Source organism: Protopterus annectens, chromosome 6.part0, assembly GCF_019279795.1.
Source record: "Protopterus annectens isolate FY-2018-M chromosome 6.part0, PAN1.0, whole genome shotgun sequence".
NCBI lineage: Eukaryota > Metazoa > Chordata > Ceratodontiformes > Protopteridae > Protopterus > Protopterus annectens.
In genome coordinates this window covers 32,614,349-32,639,387 of record NC_056737.1, presented here as the reverse complement: position 1 = coordinate 32,639,387, position 25,039 = coordinate 32,614,349, and the positions used below count along the sequence as shown (strand labels likewise).

Here is a 25,039-nt window from a genome sequence, read left to right as displayed (position 1 = left end):
CCTCGTTATACTCTAAAGCCATTTCTTGCAACTAAGAAAGAGTACTTGTTCACTTTAACTTCTTTAACATATACAACAATCACAGAAAAGACTCCCCCATATTTAAAATTTCCCTGACTGCACTATACAAACTTGTTTTCCAATACAGCATGCAATTTAAATCATTAACTATTTTATGCAAATACTAATAAGGACAAGCACTACTTTTATTTCATTTTTCCATGTAGCATCCTGCTAAACATTAATGAGATAAAGAGAGGTATATGCATTACAGTCCACCCACAACTTTAACAAAGTCAACACAAGTCCAGTTTTTCCCAGCCACTTTTTCTTGCAAAGCCATATTTCACAAATGTAACACTGAACACAAACTAAACCCAAATAGGGTATAACTGAGAACAAAGTAACAAACATTCCGGCAACCAGCAAAGATGACACTCCAGCTTTATTCTTAGAAGAACAAAATCCAACGACCAAGCGCTTTCGCCAATCATTTGGCTTAATCAGTGAAGCCAAATGATTGGCGAAAGCGCTTGGTCGTTGGATTTTGTTCTTCTAAGAATAAAGCTGGAGTGTCATCTTTGCTGGTTGCCGGAATTTTTGTTACATATTTCACAAATGTGACTGATGCTTTATAGTCTCCCATTTATTCACCAAGTTCATTGTTGCTGGTCTTCCTCCTGATCATCTCCATCTCCCAACACCAGGCTCTGGTTCCATCCAAGGTACTCATTCTTCTGGTCAACTCCAGTGATATTTTTTTTTCTCACAAAATTTCCTTTGGAACACTGAAAAAGGTTTCATTGAAATCATCTCTTTAAGAGGTTTTTCAGAAGAATGGGAAGTACAGTCCCCTTCTGCTTGCTGGCAGACATTTTGTTACAGTTTATTTCCTCCTTACCCTGTTCTGCATCAAAAAATTGATTAATTCTCGAAAAATAATATATATATATATGTGTGTGTGTGTGTGTGTGTATATGTGTGTGTGTGTGTATATATATATATATATATATATATATATTATATATATATATATAGACATACATACACACACACACATTCTGAAGAAAGATGGCTACAGCAGCTTGACTTTCACAACTGCTTCTTGGTATTCCCAGACTGCTGGGATAAATTTACTTCTCTTCTGCCTAGTGTACAGTGAATAATCATTTCCCATTAAAAACTCTGCTGCCTCCAATTTTTAATGTTTCCCTTCTGCAACAGTTTTGTCAGGATCAACTCTTTTTACTGGTATGATTGCATCATTACTAATAGGTTTCATCTGTATTCTTATGGCCAGGTTTGGAGCATACATATGATGTGCCATTTCATTAAAATATTCTGCTGTGGGACACCAACCCAGTTGCTTATTTCTTCTTTCATAAAATTAATACAGTTGTTTCCTTCCAGTCTCTGAGAACAGCAGAAAATCTCAGGTTTTCTCAGTGTACTCTTGTATTTTAACACTTATTATTTTTTTGAAACAACTCTTCTTGAGAAGCCTCACACCTAGCCAGCCTTTTCTTTATTTCACCCTCTGATAGTTGCTTAAAACTTATTCTATTCTTTCTAGCCTTTTTTATGTAAGTTCAATGTTTCATTTATTTTAAATCACATCTAAATATATTTTATTTTGGTTTCTAATTTACTGGAAGCCATCTCTTTCACCAAAGCTGAAGGCTGAACTGCTTTTAAACAACCAGCTGCCAAATTCTTCCCTGCTATTTTTTTTCTCTTCACTTTTTCTGGTTGCTTTTCTTTCAATGTTTTCCAAATTTCTTCTTTGTTGGCATCTAGACAGTGTACTTATTAGCCAGTAATTAAAATTTACCCAAGCTGAAATATTTACTGTCTCCTTTTCTCTAATTGCATTCTCATGCTGGGAGAGATGAAATTAATCTATTGATCAATGTGCAGCCACAGTATTCTGAGCAAATAACTAGTTATGAAAAAGTAATAAAGTGGGATGAGGCCAATAAGTAGTTTGGACTCCAGGCTGGACACTGCCTTCCCTACCTGGAACTGATACTACAGTATAGACAAACAGAAAAGGATAGGGAAATACTAAATGAAAGACCAGCTATGGTAGAGTTTGTAGATGAGGTTAGAGGAAAAATAACTGTTAAAAAGTGATAACTAATAAGGCATATAAAAACTACATAACTGCACAAATTTACAAACAATGGGACGACTTCTTAATGACTACCAAGTATGCAACAAAGTGCAGAAAGTTTAGGCGTTTTAATAAGTATTTGCACAGGTCTTTTTATACCTCAAGCAGAGTTTTTGTCTCAGGTAAACAGCAAATGATGGTGGGAAAGAGAGAAATAATTGTAAACATGTTCTTTAGAAATGTATCAAGTTGGCAGATTTTAAAAATTCATTACAGAGTATGATGTCAGAAATGTTGGGGGGAGCAAATGAGAGTAAAAAAGTAAATGTTTCTTTTAAACTAGAATATAGGATCTGAACTTCCTGATCATAATAACCTGCCAGAAAAGCAATTAGAAAATGGAAATCAAAATGTAAACTAAGTGCAATTAAAGTAATGGATGTTGTAAAGAAGATAAAAGAAATGGGAGATGTGAACTTTAGAAAAGGGATGCAGCAAATTACATAGAAATAAATGGAATTTGTGGAAAAAAATACATGCAGAATAATGTTCATGAGGAGGACTGAGGTTTTAGGAAAGGCAGAAATTGAGAAAGTTATGTAATGTTGAAGTGAATGATAATTATTAAAAAGAAAGCATGTATACTGCATGAAAATAATGAAAAAATATCATAATGGCTTTTCTTTGCTACTAATATAAAATGTAATGTAAAATATATGTCTGCAACCACAATTTTCAATTTTTTTTTTTACGATATCTACATGCTAGATTTGCTTGTAAAGCCTCTCTTGTATACATGCTGGTATACATCTTATTAGCTTCACTGGCATACCTGCTTTTTGTTAATACTTGGTGGGAGATTGGCTAATATTCTTTGTAAAATACCAACATATTAGTTATGCTGGTAATGCTTCTTATATATACATTTATGTATATACCTTTTCGGCTTTCACCTGTATACTGGCTCTTGTTTTGCTGTTGATGTTAATTTTATGTTAAATGTCATTTTTCACATGTTTTATATTGCTATATTTTAACGTTATATGTGGAGATTTTCTCTCAAAGCTTCTGCTGAAAATGGGTTTCTGACCCAGACGGACTTTCCCGGTTACCAAATGTCAAGTACGCAAGTAAATAAATAAATTAATTAAAATAATTTATGGGTACTTACATTATTCTTTCAACTGTGATGTACTAAAGTTGTTTAAAAATAAATAAATAAATAAAGGAGCGGGAGCAACCAACCCATGTGTCCAGATCCCTCACCACTGATTCATATGGTAAAGGACCGTTTATATTATAGTAGGATGCAGACTGTTTCTGCTTCCAGAAGGGGATGATGCCACATTTCTTGGTATTTAGTTTGAGCACTTTTTTCAATGCAGCAAGAAGTTTGTTACCTCATTTTGGGGAGGTATATTATCCAAAGGGGATTTAACAACCACACTCAACTTGCTGTCATTAACAAACTTTGTAATGCAGAGATCACAGTTATTAGTTTTGAGGGCTGACAATAGATGCCAAACAGGAGGGAGGCCAGCACAGATTCCTGTGGGATACCATTGGTCAGCTTCTCTCTGTTTGAGGAGGGGTCATCTACTTGGACAATGTACATTCTATCTTTAAGCCAGTTGGCTATCCATTTTAAAACATATGAATTTACGTTTAAAGCCATCACCTTATAAGCAATTCCATCATGTGGTTCAGTGTCAAATGCTTTGACCAGATCAAGGTAGGCAGCTTGGATGGTGTAACCACTATCAAATGCCTGTGTCACCTTCTCAAAAAAGCTGACAGGATTCAGCAGACAGGACCTGCCCTTTACAATGGCAAACTGCAGTGGATCTAGCCTAGGTTACTAATGTCATGATTTATGAGGTCGGTGATGATGTGCTCCACGGCTATACAGACAAGACTCATAAGGCTGATTCATCTGCAGTGCCTGGGGTCTGTGGCGGTTCTACCCTTATGGACGGGAATTACTATAGCAGTGCACCAAGATTCACAGGCATAACCTGTAACAAAGCTTAGTTTGAGAAGGCTATCAACAAGTGCATGTTTAAATTTTTATTGGACAACCTGATATGCTATTGTGGTCTTAATAGTTACTTCCAGTTTCTTAGTGAGGTTTTCAACACTATTTTCATGCTCTGGGGTTCTAGTCCTATGAGTCACTTTAAGTAGCTTCTTCCTTCTGTTATACAGTTTTTTACATTTGAAGACCACCAGGATGGTTTATGTTTGAATTAAGCACCACATTTGGTTCTGAAAGGGACTGCTAGGTCAATACATCTAAATGGGAATGAAAATAATTTATATAATTGGCTCCATAACTGTGATCAACAATGGAGAAACAAGTGGTGGCATACATACATTTAGACATTTCATCTCACAGTGTTATGAGGTTGGCCTTTTTAAAGTATTTAAAGAGGCTGGTGTTTGTAATTGAGGGAGTAAAAGATTTAAAAGTAAAGGTAATCAGATCATGGTCAGTCTTTACTAATGAAGGAAGGACCATGGGAGGGGAAGAGACAGGGGGCAAGCCTGTACGTACCAAATCAAGAATGTTTATATCCCTGGTGTTTTGAGAACAAGCTGATCCAGGGCATTGTTTTTGTATTTCAAATAACTGTATATTTTCAATTATGTCATAGTTAATTGTAAGTTTTCTGTTTAAATTGGGGCTTTTCCCCCCAGGCCTCAACTGAAAATGGGTTAAAACCCAGTTGGACTATCCCAGTAAACAAATGTAAAAATAAAAATAACTAAATAAAAATAAACTTTTTTGTTTACCCAGTCTAAGAATCACTGAAGATACCCAGTGTGAAAACTGCAGGTGCTCCTGTCAAGGGAAGGACAGGTGAAGTCACAAAGGATCAAAAATCCATTTCTTCCAGAGATATCCTCTATGAATGCCAGGAACTTATTATGGTAATTTGGATCCATGGAGGGAGATCAATTGCAGGCTAGGAGTTGGAGAGTCATAATGTTTCACCAGTTTCATGGTGTATTTGGATTTAATGAAGATGGATACATCTCCACCTCTGGTTCTTTCACACTTGTTTTGGGGTCTGAACGTGTGAAAGGCATTGTAGCCTTGTACAGCCAAGGTGCTCTCAGTGGCCATGAACCAAGTCTCAGTGATTGAACAAACATCAGCATCTTCCAAGGTGAGGAGTGCTTTCACAGAATGCAGTTTACTCTTTAAGTTCCTAGCACTAAGCAGCATGACCTTGAGTTTGTCTTTAGTGGATTTCTTTACGTTGGAAGTTTTGTTGTTTGGACAATGCCTAAAAAAGGCACTATGGGGGTGCCAAGTGTCTTATCCAAAAGTCATGAGGAGACAGGTGAAGGCCATCTCTTAAAAGCAGCGTGGATTGTCGACCATGTCTTTACAAGCAGATACTGGATCCCCCTGGAGTGACACCAGAAGCTAAACCAATTACTGAAATCAATCATTTTTTTTTTATCTGTATTGCAGCATCATCCTAGGTGAAGGCAGAATGCTGCTTAGAGCTAGGAACATACCTGCCTGGGACATGTAATGAGAGTTCGGTCATGTCTCTCTTCATATAGTCCAGAAAGGTATGTCTAAGTCATTCACACCAACATGTACTATGACAGAGTCATAACTGTACTTATTGCTGAATGACTAGAGTGCGTGTGCGATTTAATGGATCCCGGCACCTGACAAGCAGCTGACCGTGACCTTCTCCTTGTTCAACCTGATGAGGGGGACATCTGTGTGTCTCACTATTGAGTCATCTATGACCAGAACATTAGGTTTTGAGGTGGTGTGCCTTAGGGGCTTAATTGTTAAGACACTGATATGTGAGTTATGTGTAGTGGTAGATTCTGTTCCTGTACCTGTATGTGTAAGCTGTTTGCTCTTAGGAGATTTCTGATCTTTTGGTAAGCTCTTCGTGAGTACCTCCGCATATGTGGGTGTGTGTGTCTTGACCTTATCTTGTGTGAAAAGGAAGTTGTGAATGCTGACAACCTGTTGTAGGTCTTCTATATTGTTATGTGACTGAACTGATTCTAATTACATGGTATAGTTACCTCTCTCGTATGCTGCGTTTGTTTGCTTTAGGAGCAAGTGGTTGACAGTATAAATGAGGCAATTACTACATTGCCTCAGGATGACCATGTCAATCAGGTTGGCTGGAAAAATGGTGGGAAACTGTCCTTACATTATGGCAGGTATACATTATAGTAACTAGTGGGGATGGGCTAGATGGACCAGGGTTTGTTTGTGAGACTAACAAAAGAGGCTATTCTGTGGAGGACTAAGGGTGGATGACTGCATAAATGCCTCAGAATTCACAAATGAGTTGCTCGCTAGGTATCAATGCACAACTGCAATGTACACAGACAGTGGAGCTAAGGAGGTTTCTCTAGCAAATATCAAAGGAAAATTGTGTTTCTAAGCATTTGCATCTATACACAGCAGGGCTAAACCCGCAGCTATGCAAACGCAGGGCTTAAACAAAAGCAAACAAACAGTTTTAACACAAATTAACCAGTGGGAAAGCCCAACATTGAGCCTTTTTCCAGCAATCCCCAATTCAGATAGGTCCTGGGCTACACATTTCTGCCACAGGGGTGCAGGAGGGCCTTCTTAATGAAGGATAGCTGGTTTTAGTGCTAAAATGATACGAAACAGCTCAGATTCAGCAAATCTGAATCAAATTAATATATGTTATGAAATGCAAAAGTACGAGAAATTCAAAGTGCAGAAAAAAAAGTCACAGCAGTAAAAACAGCAAAAATTAAGGAGCAATTAAGCACAGCTACAATTATCCCACTTCACAAGGGGTGATCCACCTTGGATCCTGGGAACTACCATCCCATCAGTCTGATGAGCCTGATCTGCAAGGGCATGGAACTTATAAACAAAGACATTGGCAACCTTCAAACACTGGACCCCACTCAGTTTGGGTTCGTGAAGGGCCGATCTTGTCTCCTGAACCTGATTGACTTCTTTGAATCAGTCTCCTGAGCTGTGGACGAGGGTAAGGCGGTCCACAAAGCCTATCTGGACCTCGCCAAGGCCTTCGACACCACCCCCCCCCCCACTCCAGAATCACAGATAAACTTACTAAGCCGGGCATAAATCCCTACATCACTCGATGGGGTGCCAACTGGCTTACTGACAGAACCCAGACTGCAAAAGTAGCCGACTCCAAATCCAGCTCCAGGCAAGTGACAAGTGGAGTATCTCAGGGTTCAGTACTGGGACTGCTCTTGTTTGGCATCTACTTCTCTGAAGTACAGGCCAACACTAAGGGACTCTGGCTAACAAAGTTCGCAAAGGACTGCAAACTGGGAGCCATTATTGAATCCCCAAAAAGGTTCATAGGTAGGTACTAGGCTATCTGCCCGAGGGCATTTATACACCTAGCCAGAGTGTGTCGGCTTTCGCCGCCCCATTGATTAATTAACTGATCCTCTGTCAAGCAGAGCCAATGAAGTGATCCCAGGGGTGTATTTTCTGATGTGGATATTCTACAAAAGGGCCTTAAAGAAACAGATGCTTGGTGCCAGAGCCATGGGATCAAGCTTAATACCAAGAAATGTATAGTTATTCCCCTTTGGGGAAACCATGTACCCGTGAATTACTACATAGGTGGCAGTACACTAAACACCGAAAGTGTGACGAGACTTAGGGACACAGATGGACAGTGGTCTCACCTTCGATAACCACATCGCCACAACAGTCAGGAAATCCTTCTATGTGGCATACCTCATCACTACGGGGTTTTCATCCAGAAAAAAGGAGGTCATTGTCCCACTGTACTCATTATAAAGTACAATGCCCCGTTTGGTATGTACCTCACAAGACATCAGCAACAGATGGAAAGGCCGCAGAAATACCTCACTAAAAGAATCACAGGCCTAAAGCAGATGCCCTATACTGACCATCTAAAAAAACTCCAGCTATACTCTGGGGCATATCGTCTACTCAGAGGTGATCTCTACTTAACATACAAAGCCATGTCAAACCTTGAGCTGTTGGACATGCTCCACTTAAAGAAATCCCAATCCCTCAGAGCCACACGCTCCAGGGATCTTAAACCTTGTCATCACAATGAACAAAACATGCTGGAGGGATAGGTTCTTGACCCAGAGACTCCCCATACTCTGGAATAGACTGCCCATACATGTCAAGCAGAACACCTCCTTGGCCCTCTTGACGACTGGATGGGAGATAGGAAATTCACCCTAGAGATCACGTCAGCCGCCCTGCTAGACAGGGGTCGAGAGGAGTAAATATTGTGGGAAGAAATATCCTGGGAATTGTTATGGCTAGGCTTGTATAGGCCCTAGGGCCAAAACCCTAGTACCAACCTATAAATACAGTTCAAAAAAGTGAAATGCAAGCATAAAATATACTTACTTTTTGTTGAATAGAGTATGTTTGGTATTAAATGAAATAAACTTATTGTATGATTTAGCACCTCAGGAAACTTAACATTATGGGAGACACCTGGATTATGTGCTTTTAAGTTCTAATCTGCTCCTTATTCTTTCCCTAAGTCCTTGGAGCCCTCTCACCCATCAACTCTGACCCTTGCAGCCCTTACAAGAAAAAGAAAAAGTCACATTAAAAAAAGGAGAACACGGGTGCAATTAGCCAGGTGGTCTTTAACAGTTATGCTAAATGACGCAGTTTCTTCAGTGCTTGCATTCACCAGTTGCAAACATGTTGTTGCCTCTGAGAATAGCTGAAGAAGGGTTGTGTGCTGACTAGCTGAAATGAAATAAATAATTCACCTACAGCACTAATACTAGTAACAATATAGTATTAAAAAGCTGAACAAGAAGTGGCCTGGATACCATTATAGAAGCATGTTTCTGCCAAAGTTCCCCACCTGGATGGCCCACTTATGATGCGTGGAGAAGAAGTATCATTATCGTTCTATGTCAGACTCAAATGACAAAAGATCCATGTCTCCACTAATAGGTAACGTGCAATTCATACATAGCTTCGGCTGTGGCTTGTTTTGCTGAACAGATGCTAATTTTCAAACCTGCAGTGATTTCTGTGTAAATACAGCAGCAACTGAATGATTCAGGGACTCTATATGTGTTTTATAACTTTGCAATATCTGCCCCTTGTATTTTTAGGGAGTTATTTTCTGTATTACTGTTTTTATCAGAGGATGGGGTGGCAGTGAATAGTTGGTAATTACAGCATGTTTACTAATTTTATGTTATCAGGCACATTCATTAATTGGATCAACCACATTTGAACCAAAATTATGGCCAATAAAACACTAAGCCATCACTGATGTATAAACAGATATTTATTTACATTACATTGTACCTGCAAACATTAAGAAATCCATAACTTAATAAATGTCTGGTTAGCAAATAACAACACATCCTTAACTGATACTTTCACACATTCAAGAAAAACTGGCTAATAAAAAAAAAAGAAATAAAATACCACAAGTCTGCTTTAATTAACTGCTCAAAATATCAAAGGAGGGCATCTTTATAAGGTGGACTCGGGTTTGTTACACACCAGAACCAATACCCAAATTTTAAATGATACAGACACACATACACTGCGAGCTTCCTGATACAAATATCATAGGAACTGTAACCCTCATAATCCACCTGCCTATTTATGGCTTAAGTTCATATAAGGCTGTTGATCCAGTGAATCATTTGTAGCTTAGCCAATGATACCACCCATTTATCATTAATACCAAACCCCAGCCAGCTTTCGATAAAGGCAACATGGACCATGCTGGGGGTTTTCCTATAACCACACCCTTCAGAATGAGGTCAACTTAGTCACTTAAACGATATAAGAAGCACTAAGATATACAATTAAACATTGTCAGTAAAATATCTATTGTTGTGAAGATTTTACTATGCTGTGGATTACATCTCATATACTCGATGTCACATTGATGCAGCTAACCTACAAGACATAATACACAACATAATTTTTCAAAGGGTATGGGTCGCATGTGGCTGCACAGATGTTGCTGTGCCTAGATATCACACAATGCTCTTGGCAGTGTATTCAACACAGAATGAACTTACAGTTCCATGAAACTGTTTACTTATCTAAAATGCACTGAAAAACTTAACGAACCAAGAAGGATTAGCACACTGGTACCAAAAATTTAAGTATAACAATAAACAAAGCAGTACTTGTGTGCGAAGTGAGTTTAAAGATGCTCAAGCATGACAGTTTTGAAAACCGGCATAGAACTCAAACCTGTTACGAAACTTGCACACTGTTGTAAGTGCTTCAAGCAGAGTAAGTCAAAAGGTGTACAAATGCTAAATAGCTGGCAGAGCAGTATCCAGATAAAAATGATAATTCACAGACGATAATCCAAATCCGTTTAATACATGTAGGAAGGCAGAACACAGAACAAAGATTAGCGCTTTCACTCACAACGAGCTTCATCAGATCTTACATAAGACAGGTGATTTCAACCCTTTATATATTAAAAGCAATTCAAAAAAGCAAATTAATTAAATTGAATAATGATATGAATTGGTTGAACAGTGTAGACACATAGTCTGCGTTTAAAGAGACATAACTAAAAACAGTTTCAAAATATACAACTGCATACGCTGTTACAAAACAATTTCTTTGAAATATACAACATATAACTAAAGATCACAGAATACATACTACCATGGTAATCAGTTTAAATAGACAATAAAAGCAGTGTATTAAAAACATATGTAATAAAGTGCCCAAATAAATGTACAACTATGAAATCCTTGTGTATAGGCTTTCTAACCTGTGTAGAGAAATAATGTATATGTGAGTATCACATGAAATCTGAAAACCCTTTAGGGAAAAAAACGTATCTGCATGAATATGTGAATGAATGAATAAATGAATCAATGAATATATAAATGTGTAAATATATGTAGTATATGAAATATGCAAAGTGTATAATGGAATGTAATATAAAGTATACATGTATGAGGATGAGATGATTGTGTAGTAAATGGTATATTGTAAACAGACTGGGTCCAGTGATAAGAGTATATTTATATAAAAGCAGAGATGAGTGTAGAATAAGGACTATAAATGATTTGATGAAAGTGGGATATGATGGATACTATTATTTAATATGTCTGCGTTGTCTTAAATGTGGCTTTATCGAGGCTCTCTCATTCAGACCATGCCCCTTGTCTGCTCTTAATAGAATAATCCAGCCACTCTCTTTGCTCTCCGTATAACATCTCACGTTACCCCCTCTTACATTTGGTATTATCACTTCCAAGACCCTAAACGTGAATGTGTGGCATTCACCAGCTTCTAGAACATGCTTAGCTAGAGCATTGTTGATATTTTGTTTCCTGATGTTATAACAGTGCTCTCTTATCCTGTCTCGTAGGCATCTATTAGTTTTACCAACGTAGAAGGATGAACAAATTGAGCATACAGCTAAGTATACCACATTGTTGGTCATGCAGTCAGCTTTAGCATTAATAATAAATTCTTTATCAAGGTCTGGGTGTATAAAGCTGGAACTGGTATTTATTAGTGAACAAAAGTTACAATGTCCACAGGGGTTGGTGGTGTATATAGTCTCATTGTCCCTTTTAACTGTATTGTAGCATAATAGTCTTTTAAGATTCATCTTATTTCTATATAAAAACAGTGGTTTCTCACCTACTATATCCTTGATAGCATCATCATTTGTTAAAATATCCCAATACTTGTTGATAATTAATCTAACTTCATTATTATCTCTTGTGAAATATGTTGAGAATTTAACTTTATTAGAATTGGTATTCGAATTCATAACTATTGAGACGGGAGGTCCAAAATATGGAGCCCCTTTTGTAGAGCGTATGTCAGGTGTAATATGTAGATGTTCTTCTATCTCTTTTGATCTATAGCCCCTTACTAATAACTGATCCTTCAAGTCATTAATGTCTTTCTCTAGGCCTATGTCATTAGAATTCATTCTAGCCATCCTCAATGCTTGCCCTTTCATAATATTTCTAAAAACGTACGTCGGGTGCATGCTAGTTCTAAACAGTAACATGTTCCTATGGCAACTTTTTCTAAAAATTCCAGTATTCAGGGCTCCACAAGGCAACTTCTCAATAAAAAGATCTAAGAATTCCATTCTAGTCATGTTATATTGAGTTGTGAATTTGAGGCACTCAGTCAGATGATTAATAGTTGTAATAAATTTCTCTAAATCACTAGACGTTCCTTTCCATAAAATAAATAAATCATCCACAAAGCGCCTATAAAAATAGACATTTGGTTGAAATAAGGGATTCTCAAATAGTATTGATTCTTCCCAATAGGCCAAAAACATGTTGGCGTAGCTATTGGCACATGGTGTGCCCATAGCTACGCCCTCACATTGTCTATATATTTTGCCATCAAACATGAAAGCATTGTTTTCTAAAATTAGCTCAAGAAAGTGTATTATGAGATCAATGAATATTTCAGAATACTCACTATGCTTTCTAAGATAACATGTAATATATGCTAGGCCTAGTTCATTTGGGATTATAGTAAAAAGTGACTGTACATCAAGCGTAACCAGAATCAATGTATCCATATCTGTATAATCTTTCACCCTGTCATATAGATCTAACAAAACTGTTTAGAGTCTTTCAATACATAGGGGTTGTTGTTTAAAATACATCTCAGATGTTTTCAATGAAAACAGAGATATGCTCAGTCACCCAACCTCTTCCTGAGACTATAGGTCTCATTGGTGGATCTGTATAACTCTTGTGAATTTTAGGAGACCCTGTATGATAGGAATGATGGGTGCTGGAATGTAAAGATATTCATATAGGTCCTTGTCAATCAAGCCACTTTTGTAAATATCAGTTAGAACATCTTGCACATAAATACACATGTTATTAATGGATGTCATACATTCATTGACATAAAATTTATCTGACAACATGTTGTTCATCTTACATATATAATGGTCAGTATCCAAAATAACTATCCCTGAACCTTTATCAGCTGGTCTAATAGTTATCTCAGGAGTATTCTTTAATTTATTTAAACTGACCCTCTCATTGTGTGTCAAATTATCAAATCCCCTTTTATTAGTTGAGATGTGTTGTTTTTTATTATTATAAAACCTATGGAGTTCTTCCTCAGTTAGTTTAAAATAAGTTTCCACCAAAGGGTGGTTACTAGGTGTAAAATCACTTAAATTCTTAAAAATAAAGGGTTTATTTTTACTAGATGGTGGAGTGGATGCTATAAGTTCATCTTTAGATTCAAACATATACTTTAACATTAAATTACGACAAAACACCTTAAGATCTAGAACTGTATCAATAACATTGCTATTGGTGTGTGGTATGAAATTCAACCCCTTATTCAGGAGCTTGATATCATCCTCTAATAGTTCTAGCTTGGATAAATTAAAATTAATCCTTGTGACCGCTGTTCCACATTTTCTTTATAGTGGTATGATAGAGGGGTTCGCCTGACATTTTCCTTTTTGTCTCCCTCTGCTCATTGATCTGGATCTCCTCTGTCCCTTGTCCTGACGTATGGCTAAAGGGAACGTTAGATCAATTCCTGAACCAGAAGTGTGAGCTTTATCCTTTATTTTAGGTTTAACAGCAGGCGTGGTTGTGTTCTTGTCCCTGCTGTTAGTGCTAATAATATTAACACAGGGTATAGATTCTGATTATTAGCAGAACCTCCATGTGTTAAATGTATGACATCTGATGAGTCACTACATATGTTAATTGTATCATATTCAGGTGTTATAACCTCACTTGGTGTTCCTGCTGAATGATTGTGTACATTTATACCAGGTGGAGCAGGAACATTACTATAATCAGGAATGTTCTCAGCTGAACATGTATCGGAATTCTTAGGCGGTGTTTTCTTATTCATACTTGTGGATTTATTTGAAAAGTTTTCTGTGCTCACATTAGTGTGGCTACTAGGAGAGTTACTAGTCCTATTGTTATAATGTTGCTGTGTGATGTCATCTACATTATTTGTAGTATTGGTTTGTCTTTCAAGCATGTGCCCAGAGGACTGTACATTCCTAGTGGCAAGATTGTCATCAGGAACATATCTGGGCCAAGTGAAGACGTTCCCTGTTCTAAAATCCCTAAAATCCCTAGATATTTTATTCTTCTTCTGTTGTAACAGTTTATGTTCATATGCAGAGACACAATCTAATATATTGTCAAACAACTCACTAATGGTACATTCTGGAAAATCATTGAACAGTTCCAACTGTTTAATTTTAATATTATCTATCAATGTCTTTTCTTCCGGTAGAAAAAAGTCAATTAGAAGCTTTAAGTACTTACAGCTGGTTTCTATATTTATTCGTTGCCATAATGCCAAAAGTTCAGGATAATCCTTTCCTTGGCTGGGCATGGAAAAAACCCTAAGTCCACGTGGTATGATGTTATGTTGTAAGCAAAACTCAAAGTGAAACCTTTGGGTTTGTAGTCTTTTCAGTTTATAAAAATCCTTTTCTATGTCACCTAGGAGTTTATTCAGTCTTTCCATGTCTGCAGCTGGTAGCCCATCGTCTGTTGTGGCATCGTTTGTTTCCAGGAACCATGCTGGTATGGATGTCCCATTTAAATATTTCAAAAAGCGTGTTGTGAGATTTTCTTTACCCCGATATTCACCTCTGGGTCTCATCATTATTGCCTGTACCATGAACGCCTTGGTGTACACCTCGTGGCTTGTACGGCAATTCTATCTCCGTCATGGTTGTGATCCTAATAAAAACGCTGAAAGTTCAGTTTTGAAAAACGGTACTGGCTTTTGCGTAATGTTCATACGTTGTAAACAAAACAACGTGAGTCTCAATGTTCAAGTAACACTCACTTTCCTTATGGTTTGTTTAAAAATTCTAAAATGCACTGAAAAACTTAACGAACCAAGAAGGATTAGCACACTGGTACCAAAAATGTTGTCAGATAAATTTTATGTCAATGAATGTATGACATCCATTAATAACATGTGTATTTATGTGCAAGATGTTCTAACTGATATTTACAAAAGTGGCTTGATTGACAAGGACCTATATGAATATCTTTACATTCCAGCACCCATCATTCCTATCATACAGGGTCTCCCTAAAATTCACAAGAGTTATACAGATCCACCCATGAGACCTATAGTCTCAGGAAGAGGTTGGGTGACTGAGCATATCTCTGTTTTCATTGAAAAACATCTGAGATGTATTTTAAACAACAACCCCTATGTATTGAAAGACTCTAAACAGTTTTTGTTAGATCTATATGACAGGGTGAAAGATTATACAGATATGGATACATTGATTCTGGTTACGCTTGATGTACAGTCACTTTTTACTATAATCCCAAATGAACTAGGCCTAGCATATATTACATGTTATCTTAGAAAGCATAGTGAGTATTCTGAAATATTCATTGATCTCATAATACACTTTCTTGAGCTAATTTTAGAAAACAATGCTTTCATGTTTGATGGCAAAATATATAGACAATGTGAGGGCGTAGCTATGGGCACACCATGTGCCAATAGCTACGCCAACATGTTTTGGCCTATTGGGAAGAATCAATACTATTTGAGAATCCCTTATTTCAACCAAATGTCTATTTTTATAGGCTTTGTGGATGATTTATTTATTTTATGGAAAGGAACGTCTAGTGATTTAGAGAAATTTATTACAACTATTAATCATCTGACTGAGTGCCTCAAATTCACAACTCAATATAACATGACTAGAATGGAATTCTTAGATCTTTTTATTGAGAAGTTGCCTTGTGGAGCCCTGAATACTGGAATTTTTAGAAAAAGTTGCCATAGGAACATGTTACTGTTTAGAACTAGCATGCACCCGACGTACGTTTTTAGAAATATTATGAAAGGGCAAGCATTGAGGATGGCTAGAATGAATTCTAATGACATAGGCCTAGAGAAAGACATTAATGACTTGAAGGATCAGTTATTAGTAAGGGGCTATAGATCAAAAGAGATAGAAGAACATCTACATATTACACCTGACATACGCTCTACAAAAGGGGCTCCATATTTTGGACCTCCCGTCCCAATAGTTATGAATTCGAATACCAATTCTAATAAAGTTAAATTCTCAACATATTTCACAAGAGATAATAATGAAGTTAGATTAATTATCAACAAGTATTGGGATATTTTAACAAATGATGATGCTATCAAGGATATAGTAGGTGAGAAACCACTGTTTTTATATAGAAATAAGATGAATCTTAAAAGACTATTATGCTACAATACAGTTAAAAGGGACAATGAGACTATATACACCACCAACTCCTGTGGACATTGTAACTTTTGTTCACTAATAAATACCAGTTCCAGCTTTATACACCCAGACCTTGATAAAGAATTTATTATTAATGCTAAAGCTGACTGCATGACCAACAATGTGGTATACTTAGCTGTATGCTCAATTTGTTCATCCTTCTACGTTGGTAAAACTAATAGATGCCTACGAGACAGGATAAGAGAGCACTGTTATAACATCAGGAAACAAAATATCAACAATGCTCTAGCTAAGCATGTTCTAGAAGCTGGTGAATGCCACACATTCACGTTTAGGGTCTTGGAAGTGATAATACCAAATGTAAGAGGGGGTAACGTGAGATGTTATAATGGAGAGCAAAGAGAGTGGCTGGATTATTCTATTAAGAGCAGACAAGGGGCATGGTCTGAATGAGAGAGCCTCGATAAAGCCACATTTAAGACAACGCAGACATATTAAATAATAGTATCCATCATATCCCACTTTCATCAAATCATTTATAGTCCTTATTCTACACTCATCTCTGCTTTTATATAAATATACTCTTATCACTGGACCCAGTCTGTTTACAATATACCATTTACTACACAATCATCTCATCCTCATACATGTATACTTTATATTACATTCCATTATACACTTTGCATATTTCATATACTACATATATTTACACATTTATATATTCATTGATTCATTTATTCATTCATTCACATATTCATGCAGATCGTTTTTTCCCTAAAGGGTTTTCAGATTTCATGTGATACTCACATATACATTATTTCTCTACACAGGTTAGAAAGCCTATACACAAGGATTTCATAGTTGTACATTTATTTGGGCACTTTATTACATATGTTTTTAATACACTGCTTTTATTGTCTATTTAAACTGATTACCATGGTAGTATGTATTCTGTGATCTTTAGTTATATGTTGTATATTTCAAAGAAATTGTTTTGTAACAGCGTATGCAGTTGTATATTTTGAAACTGTTTTTAGTTATGTCTCTTTAAACGCAGACTATGTGTCTACACTGTTCAACCAATTCATATCATTATTCAATTTAATTAATTTGCTTTTTTGAATTGCTTTTAATATATAAAGGGTTGAAATCACCTGTCTTATGTAAGATCTGATGAAGCTCGTTGTGAGTGAAAGCGCTAATCTTTGTTCTGTGTTCTGCCTTCCTACATGTATTAAACGGATTTGGATTATCGTCTGTGAATTATCATTTTTATCTGGATACTGCTCTGCCAGCTATTTAGCATTTGTACACCTTTTGACTTACTCTGCTTGAAGCACTTACAACAGTGTGCAAGTTTCGTAACAGGTTTGAGTTCTATGCCGGTTTTCAAAACTGTCATGCTTGAGCATCTTTAAACTCACTTCGCACACAAGTACTGCTTTGTTTATTGTTATACTAAAATTTTTGGTACCAGTGTGCTAATCCTTCTTGGTTCGTTAAGTTTTTCAGTGCATTTTAGAATTTTTAAACAAACCATAAGGAAAGTGAGTGTTACTTGAACATTGAGACTCACGTTGTTTTGTTTACAACGTATGAACATTACGCAAAAGCCAGTACCGTTTTTCAAAACTGAACTTTCAGCGTTTTTATTAGGATCACAACCATGACGGAGATAGAATTGCCGTACAAGCCACGAGGTGTACACCAAGGCGTTCATGGTACAGGCAATACGATGAGACCCAGAGGTGAATATCGGGGTAAAGAAAATCTCACAACACGCTTTTTGAAATATTTAAATGGGACATCCATACCAGCATGGTTCCTGGAAACAAACGATGCCACAACAGACGATGGGCTACCAGCTGCAGACATGGAAAGACTGAATAAACTCCTAGGTGACATAGAAAAGGATTTTTATAAACTGAAAAGACTACAAACCCAAAGGTTTCACTTTGAGTTTTGCTTACAACATAACATCATACCACGTGGACTTAGGGTTTTTTCCATGCCCAGCCAAGGAAAGGATTATCCTGAACTTTTGGCATTATGGCAACGAATAAATATAGAAACCAGCTGTAAGTACTTAAAGCTTCTAATTGACTTTTTTCTACCGGAAGAAAAGACATTGATAGATAATATTAAAATTAAACAGTTGGAACTGTTCAATGATTTTCCAGAATGTACCATTAGTGAGTTGTTTGACAATATATTAGATTGTGTCTCTGCATATGAACATAAACTGTTACAACAGAAGAAGAATAAAATATCTAGGGATTTTAGGGATTTTAGAACAGGAACGTCTTCACTTGGCCCAGATATGTTCCTGATGACAATCTTGCCACTAGGAATGTACAGTCCTCTGGGCACATGCTTGAAAGACAAACCAATACTACAAATAATGTAGATGACATCACACAGCAACATTATAACAATAGGACTAGTAACTCTCCTAGTAGCCACACTAATGTGAGCACAGAAAACTTTTCAAATAAATCCACAAGTATGAATAAGAAAACACCGCCTAAGAATTCCGATACATGTTCAGCTGAGAACATTCCTGATTATAGTAATGTTCCTGCTCCACCTGGTATAAATGTACACAATCATTCAGCAGGAACACCAAGTGAGGTTATAACACCTGAATATGATACAATTAACATATGTAGTGACTCATCAGATGTCATACATTTAACACATGGAGGTTCTGCTAATAATCAGAATCTATACCCCTGTGTTAATATTATTAGCACTAACAGCAGGGACAAGAACACAACCACGCCTGCTGTTAAACCTAAAATAAAGGATAAAGCTCACACTTCTGGTTCAGGAATTGATCTAACGTTCCCTTTAGCCATACGTCAGGACAAGGGACAGAGGAGATCCAGATCAATGAGCAGAGGGAGACAAAAAAGGAAAATGTCAGGCGAACCCCTCTATCATACCACTATAAAGAAAATGTGGAACAGCGGTCACAAGGATTAATTTTTAATTTATCCAAGCTAGAACTATTAGAGGATGATATCAAGCTCCTGAATAAGGGGTTGAATTTCATACCACACACCAATAGCAATGTTATTGATACAGTTCTAGATCTTAAGGTGTTTTGTCGTAATTTAATGTTAAAGTATATGTTTGAATCTAAAGATGAACTTATAGCATCCACTCCACCATCTAGTAAAAATAAACCCTTTATTTTTAAGAATTTAAGTGATTTTACACCTAGTAACCACCCTTTGGTGGAAACTTATTTTAAACTAACTGAGGAAGAACTCCATAGGTTTTATAATAATAAAAAACAACACATCTCAACTAATAAAAGGGGATTTGATAATTTGACACACAATGAGAGGGTCAGTTTAAATAAATTAAAGAATACTCCTGAGATAACTATTAGACCAGCTGATAAAGGTTCAGGGATAGTTATTTTGGATACTGACCATTATATATGTAAGATGAACAACATGTTGTCAGATAAATTTTATGTCAATGAATGTATGACATCCATTAATAACATGTGTATTTATGTGCAAGATGTTCTAACTGATATTTACAAAAGTGGCTTGATTGACAAGGACCTATATGAATATCTTTACATTCCAGCACCCATCATTCCTATCATACAGGGTCTCCCTAAAATTCACAAGAGTTATACAGATCCACCCATGAGACCTATAGTCTCAGGAAGAGGTTGGGTGACTGAGCATATCTCTGTTTTCATTGAAAAACATCTGAGATGTATTTTAAACAACAACCCCTATGTATTGAAAGACTCTAAACAGTTTTTGTTAGATCTATATGACAGGGTGAAAGATTATACAGATATGGATACATTGATTCTGGTTACGCTTGATGTACAGTCACTTTTTACTATAATCCCAAATGAACTAGGCCTAGCATATATTACATGTTATCTTAGAAAGCATAGTGAGTATTCTGAAATATTCATTGATCTCATAATACACTTTCTTGAGCTAATTTTAGAAAACAATGCTTTCATGTTTGATGGCAAAATATATAGACAATGTGAGGGCGTAGCTATGGGCACACCATGTGCCAATAGCTACGCCAACATGTTTTTGGCCTATTGGGAAGAATCAATACTATTTGAGAATCCCTTATTTCAACCAAATGTCTATATTTATAGGGCTTTGTGGATGATTTATTTATTTTATGGAAAGGAACGTCTAGTGATTTAGAGAAATTTATTACAACTATTAATCATCTGACTGAGTGCCTCAAATTCACAACTCAATATAACATGACTAGAATGGAATTCTTAGATCTTTTTATTGAGAAGTTGCCTTGTGGAGCCCTGAATACTGGAATTTTTAGAAAAAGTTGCCATAGGAACATGTTACTGTTTAGAACTAGCATGCACCCGACGTACGTTTTTAGAAATATTATGAAAGGGCAAGCATTGAGGATGGCTAGAATGAATTCTAATGACATAGGCCTAGAGAAAGACATTAATGACTTGAAGGATCAGTTATTAGTAAGGGGCTATAGATCAAAGAGATAGAAGAACATCTACATATTACACCTGACATACGCTCTACAAAAGGGGCTCCATATTTTGGACCTCCCGTCCCAATAGTTATGAATTCGAATACCAATTCTAATAAAGTTAAATTCTCAACATATTTCACAAGAGATAATAATGAAGTTAGATTAATTATCAACAAGTATTGGGATATTTTAACAAATGATGATGCTATCAAGGATATAGTAGGTGAGAAACCACTGTTTTTATATAGAAATAAGATGAATCTTAAAAGACTATTATGCTACAATACAGTTAAAAGGGACAATGAGACTATATACACCACCAACCCCTGTGGACATTGTAACTTTTGTTCACTAATAAATACCAGTTCCAGCTTTATACACCCAGACCTTGATAAAGAATTTATTATTAATGCTAAAGCTGACTGCATGACCAACAATGTGGTATACTTAGCTGTATGCTCAATTTGTTCATCCTTCTACGTTGGTAAAACTAATAGATGCCTACGAGACAGGATAAGAGAGCACTGTTATAACATCAGGAAACAAAATATCAACAATGCTCTAGCTAAGCATGTTCTAGAAGCTGGTGAATGCCACACATTCACGTTTAGGGTCTTGGAAGTGATAATACCAAATGTAAGAGGGGGTAACGTGAGATGTTATACGGAGAGCAAAGAGAGTGGCTGGATTATTCTATTAAGAGCAGACAAGGGGCATGGTCTGAATGAGAGAGCCTCGATAAAGCCACATTTAAGACAACGCAGACATATTAAATAATAGTATCCATCATATCCCACTTTCATCAAATCATTTATAGTCCTTATTCTACACTCATCTCTGCTTTTATATAAATATACTCTTATCACTGGACCCAGTCTGTTTACAATATACCATTTACTACACAATCATCTCATCCTCATACATGTATACTTTATATTACATTCCATTATACACCTTGCATATTTCATATACTACATATATTTACACATTTATATATTCATTGATTCATTTATTCATTCATTCACATATTCATGCAGAATCGTTTTTTCCCTAAAGGGTTTTCAGATTTCATGTGATACTCACATATACATTATTTCTCTACACAGGTTAGAAAGCCTATACACAAGGATTTCATAGTTGTACATTTATTTGGGCACTTTATTACATATGTTTTTAATACACTGCTTTTATTGTCTATTTAAACTGATTACCATGGTAGTATGTATTCTGTGATCTTTAGTTATATGTTGTATATTTCAAAGAAATTGTTTTGTAACAGCGTATGCAGTTGTATATTTTGAAACTGTTTTTAGTTATGTCTCTTTAAACGCAGACTATGTGTCTACACTGTTCAACCAATTCATATCATTATTCAATTTAATTAATTTGCTTTTTTGAATTGCTTTTAATATATAAAGGGTTGAAATCACCTGTCTTATGTAAGATCTGATGAAGCTCGTTGTGAGTGAAAGCGCTAATCTTTGTTCTGTGTTCTGCCTTCCTACATGTATTAAACGGATTTGGATTATCGTCTGTGAATTATCATTTTTATCTGGATACTGCTCTGCCAGCTATTTAGCATTTGTACACCTTTTGACTTACTCTGCTTGAAGCACTTACAACAGTGTGCAAGTTTCGTAACAGGTTTGAGTTCTATGCCGGTTTTCAAAACTGTCATGCTTGAGCATCTTTAAACTCACTTCGCACACAAGTACTGCTTTGTTTATTGTTTACTTATCTGTTTTACAATTATAAATGTATAAGCAATCAGTGGAACTCGTTAAATACAATGTAACAAAACAAAAGGGTGACCATTTACCGTACCCGTGCATGACACACAAACACGACAAATATGAGTTACTCCTGACAGATAAAATGGTAGGTCTGAGTGAAATGGACAGATGTATCCCAACAAACCCTCATGCAGGTGCTTTACCAGTACTCATCCTTCAACTACTTATTTAATATAAACATCCTATGAGGATGCACATTCTCTGGGAAAGTTAAATATAGTAATGTTTTCAAACAGGAAACACTACTTAACTGTCCACAGCAGTAAACAAACATATGATTTGGGAATAATGCAGTCAAAACAAGTAGCTGAAATCAACCAATTTAGCATGCAATTGTAAAAAAAAAAAATCATACTGAAATAGACTGTTTTTATAAAGATGGTTATGGTAAATAACATATCATTTGAGGCTGTAAGTTTATATACTCTTAAATAGGTGACATTCTATCAAAGTGAAGTATTATTTGGTTTCATCTATACAAAACAGCATTTAAAATACAAAACTATTACAAGAGAAGTAAAGGGACCCTCACCCCAGTCTGTAGTGCAGAGAGATAGGCCCTAACTATGACCCAGAACCCAAAGTTTGAATAATAGCTCAAGCAATGAAGGAGCTGGGTGGGAGGAATTGGAGTGCGCAGTTTAGAGTTCAATTACCCTATGTGGAGGGCAGAGATCAGATCTGCTGCAGCGTCAAACCCAGCTCCATTGCACAGTGAGCACAAACATTAGTTGCCAAGCAGTGGATTAATAGGGTTTAGCGAAAAAGCCTCTAATTATTAAACATATAATGGCTCCCTCTAGGTCAGATCTTGCTCTATTGACAGGAAAAGACTGATCGAGAGAGAAGCGATGGTTAGTAGCGGGGGTGGGAGGTAAACAGATTATGAAAGAAATGTACATGCCCAATTACTGATCACACACAAGGGTTGCACAAACTGCTGTAACAATTACATGGTTTATGGAGATAGGCAGCAGCATGCGCTACTTTAATGTATTCCATACTAGGCAAATGTGTAAGTCAACTCCTTCAATTTTATGTATTCACACATTTAAGGTTATACAGTTAGTTTTGGGGTATAAAATACTACGGAAATATGGCTGATGGTTAATTACATCACGGAACACGTAAAGACTTACTAGATAATGATTATGCGCATTAGGAAACATGTGAAGACATGCACATACTTGTGATGAGTAACTAACTGTAACTTCTCATGACTGAGAAATTAAACTGATCAGTCTGTCTTTATTTCAGATAACACGATGGGACCAAGGATTTGAAAGGCAATATGGTATAACGCAGTAAAGCTGAAAATAAATATAAGTTGCAAAGTAAATAAATACAGTTTCAAAAAGGAATAAAGACAAACCTCTACGCCTGCCTCATTACGTAAAAATATCTCCAGTATTTTCACTGGGCAATCACGTAAAAGTGGTGTACCATATACAGAAATGTCACGTGCATATCAGATACTTAACAAATGTGTTTTAAATTCTCACGGTCAGTAAATCACATTACCTTTATTTAACAAGCAGCCACTTAATATCCCAAACATTTGTAGATTTGCACATGGCAAGCACTTCCGGTGGCGCTACATATTTGTTTACTTCCGGTAGCTGCTCAGTCTTTGTTAAGCGTACTACGCTGATTGGTTCGAGGGTGCGTGAAAATGTGACGTTTCCCCTCAGACGCGTTTATGTATGAGCTGACGTGTGTATAAAATTAGGAGGGGCAAAAACAAAGCCTGCCTACACGGTGAATTAAATTGCCCCTAATCAACGAACAATGAGTACTCAGTATCTATTTTATTTGTTCATTACTGTAAGTATTAAACCCCACAGAACTACGGAAAATGAATAAATTATTGAGTATTACTGTAATTATGAGAACCCTGCATTACTACAGAAAGTGCATAAACTGAACATATTACAACTAATCACGTCTATCATACGTGTCAACGGTCCAGATTTTTTCCTAACATTTTTGGTCTATTCCTCATAAAATTTGTGTTTTTCTGGAAAATCACTGGGATGATCTGAAGACTGAAGTCACTAAATAATGACATGCGTTTGAGTTTTAGACATCAAATCCTTCAGAAAATGTATGCTAACACAAACCCTAATCCCTATAATTCTAGCAACTTTCTAAAATTATAAGAGTAATTTTTTAAATCTACCCCTATTTTGGGGCCTTTGTCCCCATTTCTTGCACTAAGAGGGTGGGAGGTGTGCTACGTATTACAGAACCAGGGGTAATTATTTTTATTTACTTATGGTAATTATTAAAGGTTGTGGCCAATGAGAAAGATAATATTTAAAAGGATGAATGGCAGCAGTGCATCAATGATTCCATCTGACATACCTCTCAACCTATCT

The 25,039-nt window shown here is 36.4% G+C and overlaps 1 protein-coding gene across 2 annotated transcripts in view; it reads right to left on the bottom strand.

Moving 5' to 3' along the window:
- Positions 1 to 24,296, bottom strand: part of RPAP1 (RNA polymerase II associated protein 1) — a 2,926,740-nt gene extending 2,902,444 nt beyond the window's left edge. The window contains exon 1 of one of the 2 annotated variants that reach the window (XM_044073828.1): positions 24,183 to 24,296. The gene's annotated coding sequence lies outside the window, so the exon portion shown is untranslated. Of the gene's footprint in view, positions 1 to 24,033; positions 24,055 to 24,182 lie in introns of those variants that run through there. The other variant, XM_044073829.1, reaches the window with a different exon arrangement.
- Between the last annotated feature and the right edge of the window lie 743 nt (positions 24,297 to 25,039).